This window comes from Hylaeus anthracinus, unplaced genomic scaffold (assembly GCF_026225885.1).
Source record: "Hylaeus anthracinus isolate JK02 unplaced genomic scaffold, UHH_iyHylAnth1.0_haploid 11991, whole genome shotgun sequence".
NCBI classification, from domain to species: domain Eukaryota; kingdom Metazoa; phylum Arthropoda; class Insecta; order Hymenoptera; family Colletidae; genus Hylaeus; species Hylaeus anthracinus.
This window is the reverse complement of record NW_026534339.1, coordinates 447,038-456,681: the sequence shown is the minus strand read 5'-3', so window position 1 is coordinate 456,681 and position 9,644 is coordinate 447,038. Positions and strand designations below refer to the sequence as shown.

At 37.0% G+C, this 9,644-nt stretch overlaps 1 long non-coding RNA gene across 1 annotated transcript in view; it reads right to left on the bottom strand.

The window, feature by feature from the left end:
* The window catches only part of LOC128888312 (uncharacterized), a 49,572-nt gene that overhangs the window by 38,537 nt on the left and 1,391 nt on the right, over positions 1-9,644 (bottom strand). The gene's annotated exons all lie outside the window — the stretch shown is intronic.

Genomic DNA, 9,644 nt, shown 5'->3' with positions numbered 1-9,644 from the left:
TGTGTAGATCATAATTTCTTAACTTGTTGCTGACAATTGTCTTCAGTAGTTCAGTAACAGGTTTAAAGTGTTTTTCCAACGCAATCTCTTCGTCAATTTTACCAGTTTTCAATTCACGATACTTTCTGCGAATCAAATCGCTCGTTATTGCAATCTGTTTCGCTTATCCTCTCATGATCTTCAACGCTGTTACTGCTCATGTTGGAACATTGCTTTCTCCACGTAAAATCCATATTTTTCTTGCCAGCAAGCGGTACACAATATGCAGAAATTCTCAAAAGACATGTCTGTGTTTACATGATCGTTGTATATAGTCCGAGAGCCCGCGACATAAAATTTCGGCCAATTTCATTACAAATATCCTTTTGCTATTTGACTGTTTTCTACCAAAGAATAAAAATAATCCAAGGCTGGCAGCGCACAAACGGTACATCGCTCCGCTAGAAAGTCGGAAACATGTAAGAAATAACAGTATCTTCGTCTGAAATCATTGTTACTGAAATTTGTATAATGTATTGTTGACATACCAAATTGCATAAAAAAGTTGGTCTGTCAGATTGTAAGCGGTGCTAAATTGGTCTGGCAGTCGGAAAACCTTGTCGGAAAAACGAAGTAGTTTGACTGAAATCATTATTTCTGAACCTTTTTGTATAAACAATATGTAATACATAGGGTTAAAAAAAATTGGTCTGGCAAACTTTGAGTGGTGATAAATCGGTCTGGCAGCCGTTTAAAAGAGCGAACACGTATGCGCGCCGTGTAATTTCATGATTTATTGAAGTTAAATAATACTGATAATTGTATGAAATAAAAATCATCACAGCAATATTTTATACATAACTACTGTATATAATGTTTAAAAATAATTATTACTTGATAGTTTTATTAGATTATCAAGATCTTAAGAGTGGTAAGCCGAGAGTATCAAGCTGGGTGCGCATGACACATTTTCAGGCCCATTTACTCCCTCAAAATTTTGAATATAATACTATAGGTTTGTCGGAAAGCTCGAATATTCGAGTCGCTCGCGAACTGAGCCGTGCCGAGATCGCTCGCTTTTTTCGAGCCGCTCGCTTGTTTTGAATACGCGTGCAAAACGCATAGCTATGCTTCAAAGCAGACTGAACGTATAACATGGCTCCGAAACTAGTGTGTATCTTTTGCAATAAAAAAGCCGGTACAGTTGAAATTATTTGTGAAGGAAAGTTAAGCAAGTGTGTGGAACTTTTAAATATTCGAAAACGTTATTCATTAAAATGGCACGTTTTAAAATTGCCAGAACGTGCAACGAATTCGGAAGGATACCATTTGACATGCTACAAAAATTTCTCGGCAATCATGAGCAAGTACACGAAAGACGTGTCCAAGGAACCGACGTCATCGACATGTAGAAAAAAAAACGCCTGCACCCGAGGTACCGTCGAGTGAAACCAGGGCAATGAGGTCTGCATCAAGAGCGACGAGGACTGCATCCGAGGAATCGACGTCTTTGTCGACAAGATCAACCTCTGCTCTGAGTGCATCTACAGATTTACTTCCCAGGTACTGTTTATTATAAAGTATTTTATGTTTGTAGACAACCAAATGCACTATCTGTATATAATGGCGTATCGATTTTTTTATTGAATCTCGTATTGAATTCAAAATTGTCATTATAGCAAGACAAGTGTATTGTTGTTGTTTACAAAACATATGTACTTTTAGTCATACTGTAATACAGAGGCTTAAAAAAAAAAGAAAATGAAAGCTTCATTTATGATATTATTGTACGAATGCGAGTGTGTCCGTGAGGATATGCGTGTGTGTGTGAGTATATGCATAAGAGGGATGCTATGTGAAAGAGTTAGATAAGTAATGAGAGGGTGTTTCAGTGAGAAGAAGTGTATGAAAGTGCAGACGAACAATGAAACGAAATTATACCCGAAGAGCAGTGCATTGATGGTTTAGAAGAAGATATGGAGGATATTTCACATGCAGCAACATTCAAGTATAGATGTCTATTTTGCCCTAAGTCCAGAAAGAAAATCACAGGACGGATCCAAAATTTGATTACGTTACGCCAAACGACGGCTATTGATACTTTAAAATCCAAAGCAACTACATTGAATGATATTGATTTGCTATGACGTGTCGAAGATTTAATGGTTACTCATGGAAATATGAAATATCATCAAGTTTGTAAAGTAGAGTATGAAAACAAATGCTAATCGCATATTGCTAAAACCAAGCATAAACAATTTGGCATCGTGCACGGGATTTTCATCAACTTGCTTACAAGGATATTTGTTCTTTCATTGAGGAAAGTATTATTAAAAAAAAGCTGCTTTTTTCTATCTTTTTTAAGAACTATGTACACAAATCGTCTTATCAAAGAACACAATAAAGTGGGACAGAATTTGAAAGAAACAGCTGTTAGTACGCGTCATTTAGAAGAAAGCATTCTCACAAAATTCAAGAGAAAGATTTGTATCATCACAATCCAGAAACAAAAGATCGTTAAACCGTACGGTGGGATTTTTTTTACAAAGTGATTTTGGTAAAATAGAAAAGCAAGACATTTTGCAGAGAGCAGCAATCGTTTTAAGAGACGAAATTAATAATATACACGTAAATGAATTGCCAAAGATATTAACAGTTAACAATTTGATTAATGGTGAATGCTCAGTACCAGATAGTATCAATGATTTTTTCGTGACATGCTTAATGTCATGCATGAAGTCACCTTTTCGTCTAGTAATCAATCTGACGTTTGCCCCGAAGGTATTGTGCGCTTACCTAATTTATGCACAGGGTTAGCATTCGATAATTTCGACAGATTTGTGGATACTGCAACAGGTAAAAATACATTGCACGATACAGTTGGCATTATATATCAAAATGTCAATATCACTACTGTCCAATCTAATGAGCTTGCAAGAAGAGACATCCCCTTGCAAGGAGAAATTATTCTTCGAAGCACTTCAGCACACAGTTGTACAAAGCGTTTCTCAAGAAGCTGATAGCAACACAGAAACAGTATCTAATACAAATCCTAGAAAAAGGAGGTTAAGACGTACGTTTGAATCAATCATACCAGAATTAGAAGATTACACTAAAAAAACAAAAATTATACAAAAGTTGCTCCCTTCAGATTATTATCAATACTCGTCAGTTCCTACTAATTTAAAATCATTCAAGGGCATTAATTTTGTATGAATGTTATCGCACTTCCACAAAGTACCAAGCACACCTATGTGGGTCGGATTCAATAGCTCGATTTATAATGATATTACAAGGAAACAAAAAATCGATTATTCGATGACGATAAATAAATCGCCCACAGGTAAAGATGTTGTGAGATATACGATGCTCCAAGCAATAAAAGCTGCTGATGAACTCAACCAAATGTATATGCAGGTCACATATGATCTTGCAATCGCCATAATAGCAATGCAAATTCAAAGCACAGAAGAGTATCTATTTAGCCGCTTATTTATTCATTTAGGACAATTTCATGTAATGATGGCTTATTTCAAAACAGTAGGCAAATTTATAGATAACTGCGGTATTTCAAATATTATGGCGGATAGCGATATACTTGTCAGCGGCTCTATTAATGGCTTTATTTCTGGTAAACACTTCAGATGTAAACGTCTATATCCCATGATCGTCGTGGCCCTAGAAATGCTTTTATTTGAAAGATTTTTACAAACAAATAATATTCGAATAAAATCTAAGACTATAGAATATTTGAATGAATTTCAGAAAGAAAAATCAACAAATCCTGGTATTACAAATGTAGTAGTTATAGAATTATATAAATATGATTTATTCGTGCAGGAAGTTCATGAAGGCAAGCATGGGAAGACACCGGAGTTTTATGCCATATACATACGTCTCATTGAATATTATTTAATGTTGAATGCGAGCATAAGAACGGCTGACTTTGAAATGTTGAAACATGTGCTACCTAAAATAGCTAATCTGTTTTTTATATTTGATCAGCAGAATTACGCTCGCTATTTAACAAAATATATCGATAATCTGTTTAAAGTTGATGATACGCATCCTGGTTTGCGGGAAGAGTTAGAAAAGGGTTCTTTTGGCATAAGAAGAACTTTTAACCCATATTCTAGACAGCCAATTGATATAACTTTAGAGCAAACTGTAAATGCAAATGATGCAAATAAATTAACCGGCATTATTCACACAAGCAATTCCATCTCTGCACGACAACGTTGGTGTAAGAGCCACACTACAAGAGCAACTATTATCGGCTATATTATGGAACGATTGGGCTTGTGAAAATGTCATAATATAACGTCAGATCTACAGAAACATAAAATAAAAAAAAGTACAGAGCAGCTACAAGTTTTTATAGATAATATGAGTCAAAATATAAATCCATTTGCAGCAGATGTTGATAAAGATTATCTATTTAATATTTCCACTGGTGAAGCAGCTAGCGAACAAATAACTACATGTTTATTGAATATTGAGGAAGATGGAGACAAAAAGCGTCGCCAATTTATAGATGCTTGCTATGAAGGTGAGACGAGATTCGAAAAGCCTATAAAAGCCAGCAGTGTTGCAACTTTTGCCAATACGATTCAGAAAAAAAAAGATCAGCGTTACTAACGGAAAAGTTGTGGAAGTTCGTATGCAGAGAAATTTATTTGGACAGTTGTTGAGTATTTCTTTAAAAAAAACCTTGCATATTGATAAAGTTTTGCAATACCCATTAACTCCTGCCCCACTATCTTTATCTCACATTGATGGAACTATGTGTGAGACTAACAAATCGGCTTTGCTAAAGTTGTTAGAGAAAGAACTACAATTGGTCGAGAGAGAAATTGACAGAGAACCTCCAGAAAAAAAGTGACATAATGATTTTTGATGGTTTTTTCGTATTCCACTAATGAAGGAAGTGCCAAGTACATTTGGAATGATAGCATTGAAAATTCAACAAATGTTTTTATCTAATAATGCACGCATTGTAATTATTACGTTTGACAGATATTTTACATCATCTATTAAAGATAAAGAACATGACTTTAGAGGCACAAACCAGAAACAGTATCACATTCGCGGAGCAGATCAAGTACGTAATACTGATTTTTCAGCAGAACTCAAGAACATCAATTTCAAAAAAGAGTTAGTTCGTTTTTTGCTTGGTGAATGGTGCAAAGGTAAAATGGCGGAATTCATTAAATCCAAAATTTTGTTTGTAAACTACGATTCATGGTACAAATATGAAGTTATAGATGACACTGTTATTCAAACTATTGACAATAATTTATCATGTCCATAACACGAAGAAACACATACGAAGATGATTTTTCATGCTTGTAAAATCGAAGAAGATCCAAATGTAGTAGTGCGATGCTCAGATACCGACGTTTTAATTATTTTATTAGGAATCATGCAGTACGTACATCATGAAATTAAAATTTAAATGCACGTCGGAGTGGGAAATAATCAACGATTTATAAATATTAATGAACTTTATAAAACGTTGGGAGAAAAATTATGTTTAGCTCTACCGGCTTACCACGCCCTCACTGGGTGCGATTATAATCCTGCTTTTTATCGGAAGGGTAAATGATACGAATGATACGAATAAACTATCGTTGTTGCGAATTTTGGAAAGCGGGCAATACCTAAGCATGAGTTTTCGTTCGTGGGTCCTGTACGAGTATCCTTTGTTGCAAAGTACGACAAAACATTCGTGGACCGTTAAAACTGCGACTCAGCTGGAGAAACCGCGATACATCATTTTTGTACTGCAAACTGGTCGAAAGAATATCATATCTGAAGATGCGAGCAACTTCGATGCATGTAAATTGACCAACGTGAGACTTTATCTAAACTCTGACTTTTATCCATACAATGACTTGAATCTTGATTTTGATAGAAACAGATATGCTATTCTTTTTGATATGTATGCACGTTTTCGTAAAGCTTATTACGGATACGACTGTTACGAAACGTTTTGCGACACGGACAACTTTTTGTTGTATGGGCCGTTTGTAGTCATCAAGACTACCTGCCGTTTGGATCAATCAAGAGCGCCACCTTAGATGTGCGAATAGAATTTGATTGCAAAGAAAACGTGCCAGCAAATACTACCCCGTACTGTCTTATTTTGCATGATCGCGTTATCGAATACTGTCCATTGTTCAACGTTGTGCGTAAAATCACATAAACTGCAGCATCAGCAATATTTGTAATATGTAAGAGATGGACACTTCGCTTTGTGGTGTAGTTTCAAAGATATCGTCACGATGGTACCAACGTTTGTTGACATACAAGGGTTCACCGACAGAACCAGGTTTATCGTAAAGGAAATGGCGGTGTTGAGAAAAGGAACCGTTCTCACCCATTACATTTTCAAAAGCCCGTACTGTATAGCATACAGTATGGCGAAACAATTGATTACAACGGCAATAGTCGACGACGACGATGCATGGCCTATCGCATATGTCAAGGGAAGCCAAAAACGTGACTGGTTGAAAAATCTACTTCATAGAAATGTGAATATAACTATTGAGACCATGAACGCTGATTACAAAGATATCACGTGTTTGAAAAATCTTGATGTTACTAATACCATGCGATGCATAAACCATGTAACGAATTGCGCTTTACAAAATGTATTTAAATTATACAACTGGTGGTTGAAATACCAGAAATAAAAAATGTATGTATTTTTTTTTATCAATAAAAAATAGCTTGGATATATGTGTCTTTCTTTCTAGCGCATTTTCTCCTATATCATATTCTCATCCGGTGTAATGTTTGTAGCTCTCTCTGACAAATGCTGATGCATACTCAACAGTTTTTGTTTCTCACGGGAAAATCCGTTCTTAGATCCAGTATCAAATCTTTATCATAATAATCGCGGAGGATTTTATCAGCCTCCCCCGACGATGCGTACTTAACAGTTTTTGTTGCTCGCTGCTCGATATGCATCGAATGTTGGTTGGAACTCCCGCCGGAGGAGAGGGTGCACCACCTGCCATCAGAGGAGCACCTAATCATACCGAGACTGCGCTACATCAATTTCAGGAATTGCGCAAGATGCCGACGTCCATTATATTCGTGCGCGCCTGCGGATGCGATGCACGATGTGCACCGCGCAACATTTTACATTTATGCCGATGGAGCACTTTACATTAAGACGGGGCCAACCCGTTCATATCGTATAGTTTTTTTATTTTATTTTTATTTGTATTTTTATTTTATAGTATATCAACGAGTTTGTCCCCGTCTTAATGCAAAGTGGTCCATTTATAGTTTTTATAATTCTTTTTCATTTTTTTTATTTAATTTATTTTTATAGTTTATTTCATTTTTTACTTTATATTTTTTTAAAATATGTATACCGCGTGCATGTAAATTTAATGCACGTTAATGTAAATTATTATATAGTTATTATATACTTATTATATAGTGTTCGAACGCGAACCTTGGCTTCGAACTCGTATGTATATCACGGTTAAATTTAAACGTGTATACTATGCGGTCCGTGCTCGTCCCGGCGCTCTCTTGCTCTCGTTCGCTCCGCTGGTCGTACAAGCAGGCGAGAGCGGTCGGAGAGGCGGCGGGCGACACCGAGAACGATAATATATACACAGCGCAAGTCGAATTCAAATCATTCGTTACTGTGATTTTTGGCGATCGATCTTATCGAGTCAACAAGTCTTCTCCACACGAGTCTCTGAGATTTAGAAATCTTATTTCTAAATATGTGTTACGGACATGTGAGCATTCCTACGGGAACAAAATTAAAACGCCTAAAGTTCTTAAACTAAGGGTAATTTTATTGTATTACAACTATTGTGTAGTTTCACCACGGAGACAATAAAAACTGCTTCGGTAAAACACGATTCGGGCAGCTTATTTTCTTCTCCCGTTCGTACGCTAATCCCGAGAAAAGTCGCGGGACGATATCGAACGAACATATAGTTTATTATCAATGATGAAATGTATTTTCGTAAATTTAAGTATATATGATTGCATATATTTTACTTTTTAAATATAAATATAATATAAATAGGAAGGTATACCTAATAAGTTTAGACAACTCGAAGAGCCAAAATCTTTCGCTTTTATATTACTATAAAAATAATTAATAACTTGAAAGCTTTTTATACGCATATAAACTTATACACAAAACTGCGTGCTTAGGAGATATAAAAAAGAAATAGCTTGGATATATTTGTCTTTCTTTCTTTCTAGCGCATTTCCTCCCATATCATATTCTCATCCGGTGTAATGTTTCCTTCGCACGTTCTCCAGTATTCTCATCATCAAAAGAATGTCACCTCTACCGTTTCTTTAATATCTAGTTTTCGAGCAATTGTATCGCGCAAATAACTTACCAAACGTCGAACAATTGATGTTCTTCTCCTTCTTTTTTACCGATCTCTGATAATTACCTATGATAATTACCTCATCTTTTCTAATCTTACGTGTTGCACGGGTAAAAGAGTATGAGTGCGAGGAAGAAAATGCTTGGGCGCGAGAGAGGGAGAGGGAACCCGCGGGGCCCGAAAAAACACCTCCAATCCTGCGCGAAAAGGACGGTTTCCCCCACCCTTACGCGCTTATTTCGTTACATGCCCCCTCCCACTCGCCCCCTCGCCCTCGGTTCCCCCTCCTCCGCTCCCCCTTCGGAGCCCCCTGGGTTAGAACCCGCTTACCTTTACTACTCTGCTCCCCTCCTTTTATGCATAGAAAACAGTCTTTTTTTCATAGGCGTTGGTCTGCCTATGTGCGTACTTTGATCTGGACGATTGTAATGCAAGAGACACCTATGATAAGACTGGACTTCAGGATCAGCTCTTACATGTTTCGGCAGTTTATCCCACGCGTAATGAATGTCGCTAGCGAACCGATTCAAGAGTACTATCTTTGCTCCACAGTCAAGTCGAACAGTGTATCACCATCGATCAGTATGAAAGCCATCTCTACACTGACTGATGCATCTGGGTCACGCTGGTATAAATACCCCCCCAATATCGACACATACCTTTTCTTTCATTTTTTTACCGCAGCTACGATGCGGTTCGTGCGCCAATCATCTGCGATTAAAGTGACTAATGTAGACAAAAAGGTACAGTCTGAGGAAGAGATACGCAAACACGGAAATATGCTACCGACCTCTATACGTGGTATCATCTGCGGCCCACCGAATTGCGGCAAAACGAACGTGCTGATTAGTTTGTTAGAAAGTCCGCACGGTGTTCGCTTCGAAAACGTATACGTGTACTCGAAATCATTGCAACAACCAAAATATCGATATCTAGAAAATATATTCTTGTCCATAGATGAAATTGGTTATTTTACATTTTCGAATAACAGCGACGTCGTTCCACCGAGCGAGGCACTTCCGAATTCGATTTTTATCTTTGACGACGTAGCATGGGATAAGCAAAACGCGGTAAGAGAACACTTTGCAATGGGTAGGCACTCGGACGTTGACTGTTTCTTTCTTTGTCAGACACATGCGAAGATACCGAAACATCTGATACGCGACAACGCGAACCTGCTGATCATGTTCAAACAAGTATTAGTCCGAGAACCTCTACCTGTATTAGGACCTGTTACTGAACCACTGAAGACAATTGTCAGCAACAAGTTAAGAAATTATGATCTACACA